This window comes from Nerophis ophidion, linkage group LG25 (genome assembly GCF_033978795.1).
Source record: "Nerophis ophidion isolate RoL-2023_Sa linkage group LG25, RoL_Noph_v1.0, whole genome shotgun sequence".
NCBI classification, from domain to species: domain Eukaryota; kingdom Metazoa; phylum Chordata; class Actinopteri; order Syngnathiformes; family Syngnathidae; genus Nerophis; species Nerophis ophidion.
Window position 1 is genome coordinate 40496439 of NC_084635.1, and position 18936 is coordinate 40515374.

At 40.5% G+C, this 18936-nt stretch overlaps 1 protein-coding gene across 16 annotated transcripts in view; it reads left to right on the forward strand.

Moving 5' to 3' along the window:
• The window catches only part of baz2ba (bromodomain adjacent to zinc finger domain, 2Ba), a 314952-nt gene that overhangs the window by 50381 nt on the left and 245635 nt on the right, over positions 1–18936 (forward strand). For all 16 annotated transcript variants that reach the window (XM_061887411.1, XM_061887418.1, XM_061887415.1 and 13 more), the window contains exon 2: positions 8764–8806. The gene's annotated coding sequence lies outside the window, so the exon portion shown is untranslated. The remainder of the gene's footprint in view (positions 1–8763; positions 8807–18936) is intronic.

Below are 18936 nucleotides of genomic sequence, written 5' to 3' on the forward strand. Positions count from 1 at the left end.
ACTGAAAAATCAAAGCAAGTGGGGGCCATTTTGATATTTTTAATGTTAAAAACCAATACAATATGAGTACAAAAAAATATACATTTGGGCCTCCACTCAGGCTTGATCCCGGGGACCCTAAAGGGTTTTGGTCAAAAGAATATAAGTGAAGTGAATTATATTTATATAGCGCTTTCCTCTAGTGACTCAAAGCGCTTTTGCATAGTGAAACCCAATATCTAAGTTACATTTAAAGCAGTGTGGGTGGCACTGGGAGCAGGTGGGTAAAGTGTCTTGCCCAAGGACACAACGGCAGTGATTAGGATGGCGGAAGCGGGAATCGAACCTGCAACCCTCAACTTGCTGACACGGCCACTCTACCAACTGAGCTATGACGCTATGCCGTGAATGTAAAAAATGTGTCATTATACAGTGTTATTGTTTTTATTATTATTCAAGATTTAAATATCTAGATCAACATTAGGTCTATCTGTCAATATAACATTATTAAAGAATTAAGTTGTATGCTCTTTTTGTCAAAGAAAACCCAGTTTTTTTATGCAAAAAAAAACACAAAATATGTAATATTTTCACCCAATAAATATTTTCAAGTTGAATATATGAGATTATATAATAATTGAAGCCTTAAAAAGGTCAATAACTCATAACAACATTGATTTTAATTCATTGTTTTATTGTTTTTTAGCAATGACACTTAAAAACAAATTACACAACAATTATTGGGGATCCAAAAGGGTCCAACTCATTAAAGTGTTAAAAAATAAATTATACATTTTATTGACTGTTTACTTTTAACCCAACAACCTCCAAATCAACTTCAGATTATAAGTTTTATTGTTGTTTATGTTTTTTGTTTGTTTGTTTTAGGCCCTTCAGTGTACACTGGTGAGCGGTAGGAACTGTGCAGTCGGTCTTTAGAGTTTTGGCGGCAGGTCGAGAGTCTGTTGAAATAAAAAGTGTTTCTCGCCTTCCTGTCGGTCGTTTTTTCTTAATAATGATCTGGCAGCAGCCAGCATCATCTCACAAGATCCTCTGGTGCCGTGAATGTCAATCAAGTGACGGAAGTGACATCATAGTGGAGATTAATGATTGCTCATTTTTAGGTCTATTTTTTTCATGTCTGGCTGAAAATAACTAAAAACTAAAAAAGTGATTCAATTATGAATAAAGATTTCTACACATAGAAGTAATCATCAACTTAAAATGCGCTCTTTGGGGATTGTAATAGAGATCCATCTGGATTCATCAACTTCATTCTAAACATTTCTTCACAAAAAAAGAAATCTGTAACGTCAATTTTTATGGAACATGTCCACAAAAAATCTAGCTGTCAACACTGAATATTGCATTGTTGCATTTCTTTTCGCAGTTTATGAACTTACATTCATATTTTGTTGAAGTATTATTCAATAAATATATTTATAAAGGATTTTTGAATTGTTTTTATTTTTAGAATATTTTTTAAAAATCTCACGTACCCCTTGGCATACCTTCAAGTACCCCCAGGGGTACGCGTACCCCCAATTGAGAACCACTGACCTAAAACATTTCAATTTTTCTTTAGTTTTTCGCTAGAAGTATGGAAGCAAGGTGGGTTGCACGGACAAAAGGTACTTGCTCTCTGGTAGCCGAGCAACGCAGGAAGTGATCACTGATTCGTGGGAGTGACACGCTAACAGCCAATCAGGTGACAGTAGCAATTATCACGTTTGGTTGATTCTCCGCATGGAGTGAGAAGTGGAAGTCAAAATGAAGAAATTGTGGCTTGAAGAGGAAAAGTCACTCACCGTATTTCCTTGAATTGCCGCCGGGGTGCTAATTAATTTAAAACCTCTTCTCCTTCCTGCGCTTACCAAAGGCATGCGGTAAAAGTAACCATGCGCTAATTATTTTAAAACCTCTTCTCACTCCGGCACTTACCAAAGGCTTGCAGTAAAAATTTGAGTGTGATGTAAGGATACCTTAATGAAAAGCACATTTAATAAAAAAAAACCTTATTATGGTCTTACCTTTACTTATAAATGAAGTCCATGTGCAGCTCCTTCTGATCAAAAGCATTGATAACTTGTTTATAGAAGTCTTCCTTATCTTTCTTCAGTTTTAAAAGTCTCTCTGTCTCGATGGAGGTCTTCCTTTATTACCTCTTGCTTCGATTGAAAGTCCAGTTTAGATAACTGCTATCAGACCGCTGCTATCAGTTAGCTCGGCTCCTCAAGTGCGGGGGCGACAACAGAATTATCCCCGGACAACTCCCCCTCCCGTTCTGCTCCGTGCGTGATCTTTTTATCCCACCGCTGCCACCAGGAAGTGTTATTGTATAAATAATACACTGGGTATTTAGGACTGGAACCTGCTTTATTTCAGCCCGGTTGCTAGGTGTTACATCCTAAAAGGTCCGTTGTGCATCCGCCGCATCATATCCGTCCCAGCACAAATCTCGTCACTCATTGTCACTTCTTCTGCAAGCCGATTAGTCGCAAGAAGGATCACTAGCTCCCTCTACCACCAGGAGGCGGGAGTCATTTAATGACTCATATTTTACCCACACAGCTACAGTATTGTGACGGTCTCAAGCCGTCGTCTTGAGGGTTCCCAGGACCACCAAGGAAGGACATGGCTTGAGCAGTTTGACTTTATTTTTCAATAAAACTTCAGTCCAGGTCGCTCTTCCGCTCCTCCTCTCCGCTAGCTTGCCGACGCTGACTCCTCGCCGCTGCTTACGGTTCTTTTTAGCATACAGGTATTCAATAGCTGGGACCTTAAATCCTACTGAATAGCTCTTAATCTTCTTCCCTTTATGCGATTTCAAATTAGCAATATTGAAATCAGCCTTCTCAATTTTAAAAATGTTAACAGGGTAAGTGTCACTCGTGACGTCACGGGTTTGACCCGGCGGTAATACTTAGCATGTGCTAATTATTTTGCGAAGTGAGTTTGACCCAGCAGTAATTCAAGGCAGGCGCATACTATATGCCCGGCGGCAATTCAAGGAAATGCGGTATTTGGATTTTTTTCAAACCAATGCGGTCTGTAAATGATGCAGGGCAAGACCGCTAATACCACACCACCTTAGCCGCGCTCATTCTTTACAGCACAGCTGTAACTTCCTGTCACAAAACCTGCAGAAAATAGTTTTCTCAGGTTTCTACATGTTAACATTTTCACACTTGGCACTATTTTCTTACACTGATTGGTTGTGGTTAGGTCCTTAAACGGCAGCTCCCGCCTTCGGTGTGTAAATGTGGAAATAATGTCAAAGCACTTTTAGTACCTTGAAGTGACACACGCTATACAAGTATAACCCATTTACACTTTATGACGTTTTTAACATATTCCTTATTTTTGTGCTTCAAAGAGCTTATTTTTAAGTCTTCAATATGACTTTAATATTTTGTTCATGTTCATAGTTGAGTGTTTTCCATGCTCGTGTTGACCTTCCCTTTCTAGCAGAGGGTCTAGAATCAAAGGAAGTTATATTTCTAATGAAAATGTTCACATTTGATATATTCTCCCCAAATCCTCATTTTTTGTAGGTTGTACAAAAATATCAATAATTATTGTTATCTACTGATGTACAGTTTTCAGCCCTGTGATCAACAAATTAAGGCGTAGTCAATCAATCAATCGATTGTTTATTTATTGAGCGATGTTGACAATGTTGAAATAAAAAGTATTTGCATCGGAATCTGCGATAGTGGACTTGTATTTACTTGATGTTGGATTGGTACAAAAATCTGCATAAAATGCAGCCGGGGCGCTAATTAAATTTAGGCCTGCGCTTATAAATTTGAGTGTGATGTAAGGATACCGTCATGAAAAGCACATTTAATTAAAAAAAACTTTACTATGGTCTTACCTTTACTTATAAATGAAGTCCATGCACAGCTCCTTCTGATCAAAATCATCGATAACTTGTTTATAGAAGTCTTCCTTATCTTTCTTCAGCTTTAAAAGTCTCTCTGTCTTGATGGAGATCTTCCTTTATTACCTCTTGCTTCGATTGAAAGTCCAGTTTAGAAAACTGTTTTATTTTAGATATGTAATCCTCCATGTTAAAAGTGCAAGCGAGAGGGAAAAAATAAACGATCCCTGCTCACTTTTGCTGCTTGTTGTCACTTCTTCTGCAGCGTAATAGTCACAAGAAAGATCACTAGCGCCCTCTACCACCAGGAGGCGGGAGTCATTTAATGACTCATATTTGACACACGCAGCTACGGTATATTAATAAAACATAACTGCTTACTGTTTTTTTTAACGTATTAAATAGCTTGGACCTTAAATCCTACTGAATAGCTCTTAATCTTCTTCCCTTTATGCGATTTCAAATGATTGAAATCAGCCTCCTCCATTTTGAAAATGAAAACAGGGGAAGTGTCACTCGTGACGTGACGAGTTTGACCCAGCGGAAATTCTAGGCATATGCTAATTATTTTGCGAAACGAGTTTGACCCGGTGGAAATTCTAGACATGCGCTAATAAAAAATAATATTTTGCGAAACGAGTTTGACCCGGCAGTAATTCTAGGCAGGCACATACTATATACCCGGCGGCAATTCAAGGAAATACGGAGGTGGATTGAATGTTTTTTATTGATTGAGAGTTTTATTAGGAGATTGCACAGTACAGTACATATTCCGTACAATTGACAACTCAAGTTTTTCAACTTGTTCAAGTCGGGGTCCACGTTAATCAATTCATGGTACAAATATATGTATAGTATGTGGAATATTTTAGACACAAGGGTTTGGGCTAGTTACCATAGTGAACTAGTGAATTATATTTATATAGCGCTTTTCTCTAGTGATTCAAAGCGCTTTACATAGTGAAACCCAATATCTAAGTTGCATTTAAAGCAGTGTGGGTGGCACTGGGAGCAGGTGGGTAAAACGTCTTGCCCAAGGACACAACGGCAGTGACTAGGATGGCGGAAGCGGGAATCGAACCTGCAACCGTCAAGTTGCTGGCACGGCCACTCCACCAACTGAGCTATACCACAGGTTTAGATGCCATTTATTCTCTGAATTTGAGGCATTAGCCGTTCCAAAGCCAGCGTAACAGAAGTTACGCTGGCTTTGGACAGGAATACTGCAGGCATTCGTGTCCATGTTCATTCTGCTAGTAGGCAACATAAACATCGAGTGGTTGTCCTCAATGACGGTAGTCAACTGTGTAATGACTTTGGCCGATTGTTATTCAGTCCAACACGGCTACGCATTTGGAACCCGCACAAAAAAACAGTGTTGCTTTATTGATGCAAACTGCTAAAGATTGTGAAGAAGAAGGAGGTTAATAGATGAACAGCCTGATTCTCAGTCAGGAATATGAAGGCAGACAGCGACGGCCTCCTTATCCAGAACACAATCCACCTGGCAAATCATTTTTTGTGCCCAATCCCGAAGAGCACAAATCCTTTAATCATCCACTAATAGGTCTTTATGAAAAGGCAGGAGATGAATTCAGCCTACCTGCCGCTCTGTTCTCATAATGGCTGCCATGGGTTATCAAAGTGTTGGTGTGTGTCTTATGTTTGTCCGTCAGATAATGAAGGCACTGCAGTTTGATTGTCATCAACACTGGCAGTCCACAGGATTTCTCTCTCGCTCACATATTGACTTGGACTTAGACTTGGACACTATTTAATGATCCACAAGGGGAATTGTTCCACACTCAAATCAATCATCAAGCAATGTTTACTTATATAGCCCTAAATCACCAGTGTCTCAAAGGGCTGCACAAGCCACAACCACATCCTCTGCTCGGATCCAGCATCAGGGCAAGGAAAAATTCAACCCATTGGGATAACAAGGGGAAACATTGAAGGGGACCGCAGATGTGGGGACCTCCTCCCTGGGGGACTGGTGCAATGGACGTTCAGTGGATCTAACATAATATTGTGAGAGTCCAGTCCATAGTGGATCTAACATAATTGTGAGATTCCAGTCCATAGTGGATCTAACATAATAGTGTGAGAGTCCAGTCCATAGTGGATCTAACATAATAGTGTAAGAGTCCAGTCCATAGTGACATAATAGTGAGAGTCTAGTCCATAGTGGATCTAACATAATAATGTAAGAGTCCAGTCCATAGTGACATAATAGTGAGAGTCCAGTTCATAGTGGATCTAACATAATAGTGAGAGTCTAGTCCATAGTGGATCTAACATAATAATGTAAGAGTCCAGTCCATAGTGACATAATAGTGAGAGTCCAGTTCATAGTGGATCTTACATAATAGTGAGAGTCTAGTCCATAGTGGATCTAACATAATAGTGTGAGAGTCCAGTCCATAGTGGATCTAACATAATATTGTGAAAGTCCAGTCCATAGTGGATCTAACATAATAGTGTGAGAGTCCAGTCTGTAGTGGATCTAATGTAATAGTGTGAGAGTCCAGTCTGTAGTGGATCTAATGTAATAGTGTGAGAGTCCAGTCCATAGTGGATCTAACATAATAGTGAGAGTCCAGTCCATAGTGGATCTAATACATACTATTGTGAGAGTCCAGTCCATAGTGGATCTAACATAATAGTGTGAGAGTCTAGTCCATAGTGGATCTAACATAATAGTGAGAGTCCAGTCCATAGTGGATCTAACATAATAGTGTGAGAGTCTAATCCATAGTGGATCTAACATAATAGTGAGAGTCCAGTCCATAATGGATCTAACATAATAGTGAGAGTCCAGTCCATAGTGGATCTAACATAATAGTGAGTTTAATCCATAGGGGATCCAACATAATAATGAGAGTCCAGTCCATAGTGGATCTAACATAATAGTGAGAGCCCAGTCCATAGTGGATCTAAAACATAATAATGTGAGAGTCCAGTCCATAGTGGATCTAACATAATAGTGTGAGAGTCTAGTCCATAGTGGATCTAAAATGATAGTGAGAGTCCAGTCCATAATGGATCTAACATAATAGTGAGAGTCCAGTCCATAGTGGATCCAACATAATAGTGAGAGTTCAGTCCATAGTGGATCTAACATAATAGTGTGAGTCCAGTCCATAGTGGATCTAACATAATAGTGTGAGTCCAGTCCATAGTGGGGCCGGCAGAAGACCATCTTGAGCGGAGAATGGTCAGCAGCGCAGATATGTCCCCAACTGATGCACAGATGAGTGGTCCACCCTGGGTCCCAACTCTGGACAGCCAGCACTTAATCCGTGGCCATCAAACCTGCCCCTACATTTTATATATACAGTATGTGATATATACTGATATATTCTATAATATGTACAATATATAACAATTACGTGTACAATATTACAGTATATGTAACAACTGCAGCATAAAATCGAGAGTACATCCAGCAAAAACATATACATTACAAACAAAGAGAGGTAGCTAACATGTCAGGTGTCTGGTAACAGACACATATCATCTATTGCAGTATGGCCAGTGTTTTATACAGCTGGAACGGAGAGTGGAATGAAGGAGTTCTTGAATGGAACACTGTGGGAACCAAGCTGAAGGAGCCTGTGGGAGTATGAGCTCCACTGTCCCTCATTTGTTTGGTTTTGATTGATTGATTCTTTTTTAGTAGATTGTACAGTACATATTCCGTACAATTGACCACTAAATGGTAACACCCCAATACGTTTTTCAACTTGTTTAAGTCGGGGTCCACGTTCATCAATTCATGGTACAAATATAGAGTGGGTGGACAGGATTGTCCATGATGACCAGCAGTTTGTCCAGTGTCCTCCTGGTCCTTGCTGACGCAAACGCCTCTACCTGCCTACCAATAGTTTGCCCGTCTTTCCGGATCTGTTTGACAGTCCGATTTGAAGTCCCTTTTGCTGGTGCTGCTGCCCCAACAAATCACTGCAAAGTACAGGGCACTGACCTCAACTGACTGATACAAGATCTCCAACAGCTTGCTGTACACATCACAGGACCTAAGCTTCCTCAGGAAAAAGAGCCTGCTAATGCCTTTCTTGTAAACAGCTTTGCTGTTGTCCTTCCAGTCCAGTCTGCTTTGTAACGACGGCCGTGACATGTTGCCTGTCTCCACCTCGTACGGAAATAGCAACTCTAAGGGGTGTTCTTCAGTTGCTGCTGAGAAACTGGAAGGCAGGAATCAAACTGAAGAGAACGAGATGCTTCTGTTCCACTGACCAGATGGACATGTTTGTTGTCAGCAAAACCTTGTTAGATAGATACTCACACACACACACACACACTGGGTCTGGAAACTACGCCGGGGGTTGGCCCTGGAGCTAAAAATGTTTGCTAGCAGACTGTGCACATTTATACTCTCCCCCCCAAAAAAATCAGAGGAGCCATAAGATAAAAAAAGTGGTACAATCTGCGTCGGTGGTGCTGCCAGGCGGAGCGGCATCTGTCGTGTTGAGCCGCTCACACAATGCACGAGAGATGGGCGTGAGAACCCTGGGAAGGCTGGGTTCTCTGCAAGAACCGTCTTGTGTTTGGGGAAAATATCCTCGCACTCACTCAAAGCTCCAGTGTCGAGATCCAATTGGAACAAACAGGTTTTGCCAGAAATGGCTGAGTGGAGGACGAGCGTTTTGTGTTCAGACATCGCTGTGTTTGATGCACCAGTACGCCGTGAATACTAATAAACGCCCCGGAACTTCTGATGCCTCATCCCCCCGCTCACCAGTGTACACTGAAACCTATCCATCTCGCTTGTGACACAAATCAAAGCGAATCGGCATAAACACGTTTTTGTTCCCGTGACTCACTCACACTGTGTGTGTTTTTTCTCTGAAAGCCAACAATGTTTTGTTTCTCTTTCCCAGGTGTTACAGCAGTTATGTCAAAGAGCTGAAGACACCTCAAACGGTGAGTACTTTCTCAGTCTGGAATGTTTTTTGAGTTTTCAGTTTATTTGGAACATGATGCATCACAATTTCCAGTTTCTCCATTCGACATGTTCGAAAAGGAGTAGGAAGATGCCTAGCATATTTATTCCTACTAGCAGTTACTAACACCTTTGTTCACTTCCTGTTCTCAATGTATTCACAATATACTCCATAAGTAATAACAAAAAAAAATTAATAATAATTAATAAAATCCGCTACACCTCCTTGATCCCGAAGTACATGTCAAACTACTTCCTTAACGTAAATGACCGCCATAACCACAACACCAGGGGGAGCTCCACAAACCACGTTAAACCCAGATTTCGATCTAACAAAGGTCTTAACTCATTCTCTTTCTATGCCACATCAATGTGGAATGCACTCCCAACTGGTATAAAAGTAAGTGCATCTCTATATTCCTTCAAAACCGCTCTAAAACAACACTTTACTAATACCCTCCTCCATTCACATCCCATCTCCCCGGATTGTAAACAACTCAAATGTACTTCTAATGTATATACTTGTTCTTATGCTATGTGAACTCACTATGTTCTCTGCTGGCTGTACATATCCTACTAAATAAGACCTACACTGTTTCAATGTCCACATTTCTCTGTTGATGCAATTGTTGATGACTGAAGTTCTGATATCAACCAAAGCTCCTCATCCCACCCCCCGGATTGTAAATAATGTAAATAATTCAATGTACATACTATGATGATTAACTTGTGTGATGACTGTATTATGTTGATAGTATATATTTGTACCATGAATTGATTAACGTGGACCCCGACTTAAACAAGTTGAAAAACTTATTGGGGTGTTACCATTTAGTGGTCAATTGTACGGAATATGTACTGTGCAATCTACTAATAAAAGTATCAATCAATCAATCAATCAAACAATTAGTGAAGTAAGTTATATTTCATATGGTGAGATGAGTAAGATTATCTAGAAAATGAATGGATTGGTGGAATGAATTCCAAATGTTTATCATGGTTCTTCTTTGTACTTTTTAAACACTTTTAAGTTTTAAGAGTTTCTTGAAGTGGATCATATTAGTACAGGGGTCGGGAACCTTTTTGGCTGAGAGAGCCGAAAAGTCAAATATTTTGAAATGTATTTCCGTAAGAGCCATATAATATTTTTTTTAACACTGAACACAACTAAACGCGTGCATTTTTAAGTAAGAACAACATTTCTAGAGTATAATAGGTCTCTTATTCTTTGTAATAACATTGTTATTCTGAAGCTAACTGGAGGGGGTGTGGCCTGCGTGCCTGCAGCGACAGGTGCGTAGATGGCCCACCTGGGCCTTGTTATCTATTCACCTGTCGCTCTGTTATAAGCAGCAGCCAGGAGGAGATATGGGGTTGGGGCCGGAAATACAATTTGATGGAAAACAACAGAGACTTATTGAAAAATAAAACAATATTGCAACCCTGAAACAGGCTCTCATGGTCTGAAGAACCCCCAGGAGGGCAAGCCCCACACTAACCAATAATAACTAAATAACTTCTTACCATTAACGCAACTTGTTGAACGGATGGATGGATTAAAAATGCATGAGAAGGTTTTATATTTAGAACATTATTTTTAACACTGTGATTCCAAATGAAATTATTCATTACTTATCGTTTTAAGCAACATCAGCTCAGATTTATCCGAGAGCCAGATGCAGTCATCAAAAGAGCCACAGCTGGCTCCCGAGCCATAGGTTCCCTACCCCTGTATTAGTACATTGTTTGATTTCAAGCCACATTATACCTTCTTTTATTGTCGTTCAACTGTGAGCTTTACAGTACAGATAAGAACAACATTTTGTTGCATTAGCTGGTTGTAGTGCAGGATAAAAGAGCAATAAGGTGCAGATATAAATAAATAAACAGTTAAAACTATATTGCATTTTTACATATACATCCACTTTTATGGATGTATGTTATATTGTCTTTATATTCCAGCCATTTAATCCGTATGGGGGGGAATAGAAGGGATTATTACGATGTGGAGTCTTATGGCCACAAACTGATATATACTGAAGGTCTCAAGTGTTGTACGTGCGTGCAAATGTTTTAAATTACATTTTTCTCCAAGGTTTTATTTCTACTTTTTTTGTTGAGAATAATTTTTGTATATCCTTGACTAGCAGGTTACAGTTTGCTTTGTGTATCATTTTAGCTGTTTGCTAATTTACTGTTGTGGAATTTCAGTATTTTCGAGTCAATGAATAAAGGGTTTTAATATTCTATATCCAACATTATGTATTATTTAACTCAGAGTTGGGCAAATATTTTGACTCGGGGGCCACATTTAGAGAAAAAATGTGTCTGGGGGCCAATGTGGATGTGTGTATAGATCAGGGGTAGGGAACCTATGGCTCGCGAGCCAGATGTGGCTCTTTTGATGACTGCATCTGACTCTCGGATAAATCTTAGATGACATTGCTTAATATGATAAGTGATGAATAATTCCACTTGTAATCACAGTGTTACAAATAATGTTCAAAATATAAAACATTCTCATGCATTTTTAATCCATCCATCTGTTTTCTACCGCAACTGTTCAAGAATTTGCGTTAATGGTAAGAAGTTATTTATTTATTCTTGGTTAGTGTGGGGCTTGCCCTCCTGGGGTTTGTCAGACCACCAAGGAGCAACATGAGAGCCTGTTTCAGGGTTACAATATTGTTTTTCAATAAGTCTCTCAGTTGCTTTCCAGCAATTGTATTTTTCTCTTTCGTTTTCGCTCGCGCTCTGGCTCCAGCCCCAACCCCGTCTCTCCTCCTGGCTGCTGCTTATAACAGAGCGACAGGTGATTAGATAACAAGGCCCTGTTGCTGATTTCGAGGCCAGTCATGGCACACCCCAGTTTGCTGCAGGCCAGCAGGCCACGCCACCTCCACAGTTAGCTCGAGAATAACAATGTTATTACAAAGAATAAGAGACCTATTATACTCTAGAAATGTTGGTCTTACTTAAAAATGCACACGTTTAGTTTTGTTCAGTGTAGAAAAATATTATATGGCTCTTACGGAAATACATTTTAAAAAATTTGGCTTTTTGGCCCTCTCAGCCAAAAAGGTTCCCTATACACATTTAGCTGTAAAAATCTGCTGTACAGTATGTGTGTTTGAGTCCCTTTTTTAAGGAACACTAGTACCAAAAGTCACAATGTCCCACAGGGTTCTAAAAACTTTATGACAGACCACCTAAAAAAAATGCAATAGAATTTTACTTTTTTTTTTAACTGAATGTGACACCCAAAATGTACATGAAAATAAAGAAAGTGGGATTTACAATATTACCTATGAACAATAAAACACTGACTATTAACAACATATGAACATATTTTTCTTCTCAGACCAGCTCCTCCATAGTTGTGTATCTTTTACAATCTTGCAAACACAACAAAAATGTAGAAAACAGCAAAATATGAATGCTAAGTGTAATAAACACCTACACTATGATACATTATCACGTAAAATTGTTAGGTTTGGTTGCTATCAGCACTTCAGTCATCAACAATTATATCATGTGAGAAGTAGACATTGTAACTTAGGATATGTAGAGCCAGCAGTGAACATTGTGAGCTCAGAAAACATAAGAACAAGTGACTACACTTTTGATGTTAAAGGTCTAAAAAAAATGATGTAGAACATCCGACAGGCCTAATTGAAAATCCTAACTCATTTGGCCCCCGGGCCATATTTTGCCCAGATCTGTTTTAACTGATATATTTTGTGACACCGTTAATGAATGAAGTGTACTTTTGGAGTTATTTCCCCCTTTTGTCTGCACAATAACTCAGATGTGACGCAACACAAGACGGTTGATGCGTAACTTTATAAAAAAAAAAAATGCTGTACATAATTTTTTGGGATTTTCACCTCATTTGATTTGAATTGATTCTGTGAAGAGGGTGTTTCCCCCCCCCCTTCAAATTACATTTAGCGAGAGACCCTTGGAAAGAGGTCGTTATGATTACATTACAAATTCGGGGTGCAGTCAGTGAATCCAGCAATTAATTAGATCAGGCCTATCCAAATGGCAATGTTTGTATGAAACATACGCAGCTAATAGGCGTCCTTTGGAGTTTGCTATCGGCTCAGAGCCATGCAGAATGTAAATGGTTGTTAACCGTGCCCTACAGGGGCTTCCAGGGAAGCCGGATTGCGTGCAGTTGTTTTGTGTGTGCTGCTACGTGCGGCGCTAATCTCCCCTCTCGCCCTTCCTTTTCGCTCCATTTCTGCCTGCGTCGCTCTGTTTGGAGTGCTATCTGTAGTCAGGGGCGCGGCAGCGTCCTCCAGGCTTCACTTCACGCCAAGGTGGCGGTTTGTTGTTGCGCACGCCGACAATGACTTGCACTTTCCTCCATACCTGACCCCCCCGCGGCCACGGGCCTGCAAACCTTTTTACGACACACCGAAGCACTCGGCGTGTTACTGAGCCTGATTCTGTCAAGTTCCCGCTTCATCCGCGGCTGTGAAATGATGCATTATGTTGGCGCAGGCTGCTTGTATCATTTGTGATGAGTATTGATGAGTCCTCGCCCTCTGGGGGAATCATTTACTGTGGGGGAGTGATGTGGAGCTCCTCTTTCCTGGCCTCTCCAGGCCTCCTTCTGCACACCACAAGTACAAAGGGGGAGAAGGAGCTCATCCAAATACATAATTGCTATGTTTGTAATACGCTGACAAGACTAGCTTAAAGGGGTCACACTGTGATTTTCAATCTACATGCAAAACACTTCCTAGTGGGTTACATACCGCATTTTACAGAAAGTCAGTGTTCAAAAACAAGGGAAGAAAATGCAAAAATGAAGGGTATTTTATCCGAACTAAGCACAATTATCTGCTATGGGTGTAACGGTGCGTGTAATTGTATTGAACTGTTTCGGTACGGGGGTTTCGGTTCGGTTCGGAGGTGTACCGTACGAGTGCACATGCTAGCAGCGACCGGGCTAGGACAACATGTAAAAGCCAGAGCTGGAAAACACTTTAGCTGCGCGATACAACAATGGAGGACGGAGGTTTGCCGACATTGTTCAGCAGCTGCTTGTGACAACACGTCAAACATGCCATCCATCCATCCATCTTCTTCCGCTTATCCGAGGTCGGGTCGCGGGGGCAGCAGCCTAAGCAGGGAAGCCCAGACTTCCCTCTCCCCAGCCACTTCGTCTAGCTCTTCCCGGGGGATCCCGAGGCGTTCCCAGGCCAGCCGGGAGACATAGTCTTCCCAACGTGTCCTGGGTCTTCCCCGTGGCCTCCTACCGGTTGGACGTGCCCTAAACACCTCCCTCGGGAGGCGTTCGGGTGGCATCCTGACCAGATGCCCGAACCACCTCATCTGGCTCCTCTCCATGTGGAGGAGCAGCGGCTTTACTTTGAGTTCCTCCCGGATGGCAGAGCTTCTCACCCTATCTCTAAGGGAGAGCCCCGCCACACGGCGGAGGAAACTCATTTCGGCCGCTTGTACCCGTGATCTCATCCTTTCGGTCATGACCCAAAGCTCATGACCATAGGTGAGGATGGGAACGTAGATCGACCGGTAAATTGAGAGCTTTGCCTTCCGGCTCAGCTCCTTCTTCACCACAACGGATCGGTACAACGTCCGCATTACTGAAGACGCCGCACCGATCCGCCTGTCGATCTCACGATCCACTCTTCCCTCACTCGTGAACAAGACTCCTAGGTACTTGAACTCCTCCACTTGGGGCAGGGTCTCCTCCCCAACCCGGAGATGGCACTCCACCCTTTTCCGGGCGAGAACCATGGACTCGGACTTGGAGGTGCTGATTCTCATTCCGGCCGCTTCACACTCGGCTGCGAACCGATCCAGTGAGAGCTGAAGATCCCGGCCAGATGAAGCCAACAGGACTACATCATCTGCAAAAAGCATGGATGGATGCAACAAAAACAATTCATAAAAGTGCTTGCTTTTCATTGAGAAGTGAGACCCCATCATTCATTCCCTCCACATTCACACCTTGACGGTGGTAAGCTACATTTATAATTAACACATAGACGTTTTGATTATTTGAATAGGTAACGTGTAGGATGCAGAAGCTGGATTGGTACCAGGAACCTTTGACTTTCTGGACCCCTTTAAGTAATGTCTTTTTTTTTTTTTTTTTTGCACGTGGCTTTCAACCACTTTAAAAATTATGACTGTGGAGCACCAGAAATGTTGTGTGCGTACATTACGGCCCCGTAATGCATGCGGACTATTTGTACCCACGCCAAATAGCGGGGCTATTTTTATTTTTTCCTGTCCCCATCTGCCTGATACAAGCTGGAAATGCAGCGCATGTTAATGACAAAACGCAGAGTGGTGCAGGAAAGAAGAGTTAGTGCGCACAGTCGAGGGTGGATGTGCGCTGCGTGAGTGTGAAATAGAGAGGAATAAAGGGAGAGGGAAAAACATCTCGAAGGTCAGGAACAGCAGGCAGCCGTTGGGGAGAGACACGTGAGACAGGGATAGTCTTTAAATGTGCGGCCGTCCTGTGGGACCAACATTTCCATCTGCTTCCCACTGCGTGTTAGCGTGCAACACAATTGCACTACACTATTTCTAAATGCAGTATTACACACACACACACACACACACACACACACACACACACACACACACACACACACACACACACACACACACACACGCATTGGAGCGGCAGATAATTTTTCTATGTGGCCCTTGTGACAGTGGAAGGGGAAATGACACCTTCTAGCCCGAGGGCAAGTATTTGTGTGTCACAAAAACCTGACTAGGGTTTCATCAATCTGAGAAAGTACGATCATATTCAGCTCTTTTTTTTTTTTTGGGTTTCTCACAGCGTCTTTTCCCCAGTGCCCTTTAAACTGGTTCCCTGCCAGTGTTTGAGATAACATTTAGTACTTTGTACTTACCTCCGAGCTAGGGCTGTTAAAAAGTTGCTGCCAGCTTGTCCTCGGGATAGACAACGCTGCCACGCTCTTTGGGGCTTAGCCAGCCATGTCTTTTTCACACACACACACACACACACACACACACACACACACACACACACACACACACACACACACACACACGTACTTCTTACCTACTGGAAACCTCCGAAAAATGCCTACTTTTTTAGGACCACCCTTTCTAGATATGTAAAGATTTTATTAATATATACATATGCAAATATAAAAAAGCCTTTTGTGAAAAATGAGTTGGAATTTCACAAGAAGAACTTAGAATGTTGGCAGTATTCTAACAAAAGTTGTCATTTTACTCAAAGCAAGTCAAGATTTGACAAGAAAAACTGAACATTTGTGCAATATTATGATAAAAGATGGAATTTTACACTATAAAAGCTTCACATTTTTGGCAATTTTGTGAAAAGAGTCATAATTTTACTCGACAAAAGTCACAATTTTATAAGATAACTTTAAAATATTGGCATTTCAATTCCTTACACACACTTGTTATTTCGTATGTTGACCAGAGGGGGAGCACTTTTAAAAGCGACACACCGTCAATTAGAAAAATAATTCCTTTTTGGGACCACCCTCATGTTGATAGATGTCACCTGCAGGGGTGCAAATGACACCTTGTCTATTGGGACCATGATTTATGTCCTCACTTGTTCACACCTCCTCATATGGAAGAGACTTTCCCTTCTTCTTGTCTCAGGAAGGGAAGAAATACAAGAACACACACACACACACACACACACACACACACACACACACACACACACACACACATACTTCTTACATTCTCGAAACCTCCGAAAAAGGCCTACTTTTTTAGGACCACCCTTTGCATATATGTAGAGATTTTATTAATATATACATATGCAAATGTAAAAAAGCTTGTTGGGAAAAATTATTTGGAATTTTACAAGAAAAAGATCACAATTTCACAAGAAAAACTTAGAATGTTGGCAGTATTATAACAAAAGTTGTCATTTTACCCAAAGCAAGTCAAGGTTTGACAAGAAAAACTGAACATTTGTGCAATATTACGATAAAAGATAGAATTTTACTCAATAAAAGTCGCAATTTCACAAGAAAAACTTAGAATGTTGGCAGTATTCTAACAAAAGTTGTCCTTTTACTCAAAGCAAGTCAAGATTTGACAAGAAAAACTGAACATTTGTGCAATATTACGATAAAAGATAGAATTTTACTCAACAAAAGTCGCAATTTCACAAGAAAAGCTTCACATTTTTGGCAATTTTGTGAAAAGAGTCATAATATTACTCGACAAAAGGCACAATTTTATAAGAAAACTTTAAAATGTTGGCAATATTATAATAATAATCTGAATTTTATTTGGCAAAATTATGACAGGTCATAAATGTCGATACTTTACAAGAACAAAAATATGACATAATTGTGATAAAAGTCAGAACTTTATATGACAAATGTCACTATTTTGCATTAAAATGTAATAATTTAACAAAGTAAAATGTAAGCAGTATTATAACAAAAGTTGTCATTTTACTCAAAGCAAGTCAAGATTTGACAAGAAAAACTGAACATTTGTGCAATATTACGATAAAAGATGGAATTTTACTCAATAAAATTCGCAATTTCACAAGAAAAGCTTCACATTTTTGGCAATTTTGTGAAAAGAGTCATAATTTTACTCGACAAAAGACACAATTTTATAAGAAAACTTTAAAATGTTGGCAATATTATAATAATAATCAGAATTTTACTTGGCAAAATTATGACAAGTCATAAATGTCGATACTTTACAAGAACAAAATGTTGGCATAATTGTGATAAAAGTCAGAATTTTATATGACAAATGTCACCATTTTGCATTAAAATGTAATAATTTAACAAAGTAAAAATTTTCACGAGAAAATGTTGCGGTATTACAGAAATAGAAAATTGTTGCCAATTTTATAAAAAAAAAGTCGACATTGTGAAATAAATACTTTTTATTTTTTTATTATTTAATTTTTTTTATTGGTTTTAAATCTTAATTATTTACTTCAAGTATTACAGCATGTTTCTATTTACATGTTTATTTATTTAAAAAAAGTTAATTTTGGCCAAAGGGGGCGTATTTCAATTCCTTACACACACTTATTTCACATGTTGCCCAGAGGGGGAGCACTTTTAAAAGCGACACACCGTCAATTAGAAAAATCATTCCTTTTTGGGACCACCCTCATGTTGATAGATGTCACCTGCAGGGGTGCAAATGACACATTGTTTATTGGGACCATGATTTATGTCATCACTTGTTCACACCTCCTCATATGGAAGAGACTTTCCCTTCTTCTTGTCTCAGGAAGGGAAGAAATACCAGAACACACACGCACACACACACACACACACACACACGCTCCCAACAGGCTCCAGTCCACTAGTTAGACTTTTTTGGTTTGGCCCCTCTGCCAAACCTCTTCGGTCCTTCTTGTCCCCAGCACGGATGGAGGCTGCTCTTTTTTTCCGGACCCTTGTGCCATGAATCCGTGCTGGCACCCGGGGAGCCCCTGCATGGACGATAATGTGCGTGGTCATGAAGGGGCCACGTTGAATGGGGGAGGCCAGACAAAACGAGCTAAGAACCCAAGCTGAGGGCAACAACAGGTGGTCTGTGTGTGGTGTTTTGTCGTTTGTGCCGCCATGTCGAACACAATGCGGAGTTTTGGGTGTCATGGTACGACATAATTGCGGAGTCTGGAATGGACTGTATACAATTTAGACTTAGACTTAGACAGACTTTATTGATCCACAAGGGGAATTGATGTCACATGTTCTTTTTTGACACTTTTGAGTCTCATTTGCAAGTATGCATTCATTTTAGTTTCTCCTAGGCGTGTTGCCGCAGTCAGGAAGTAGTCTTTGCCATTAAGGTGAATGTGCCAGCCTTGCGTTGATTGCTATTAATTACAGCAGTGTTTTTCAACTAGTGTGCCGTGAGATAAAGTCTGGTGTGCCGTGGGAGATTATTTAATTTCACCTATTTGGGTTAAAAATATTTTTTTGCAAACCAGTAATTGTAGTCTGCAAATGATGTGTTGTTGTTGAATGTCGGTGCTGTCTAGAGCTCGGCAGAGTAACCGTGTAATACTCTTCCTGGGGCGGCATAGCTCGGTTGGTAGAGTGGCTGTGCCAGCAACGTG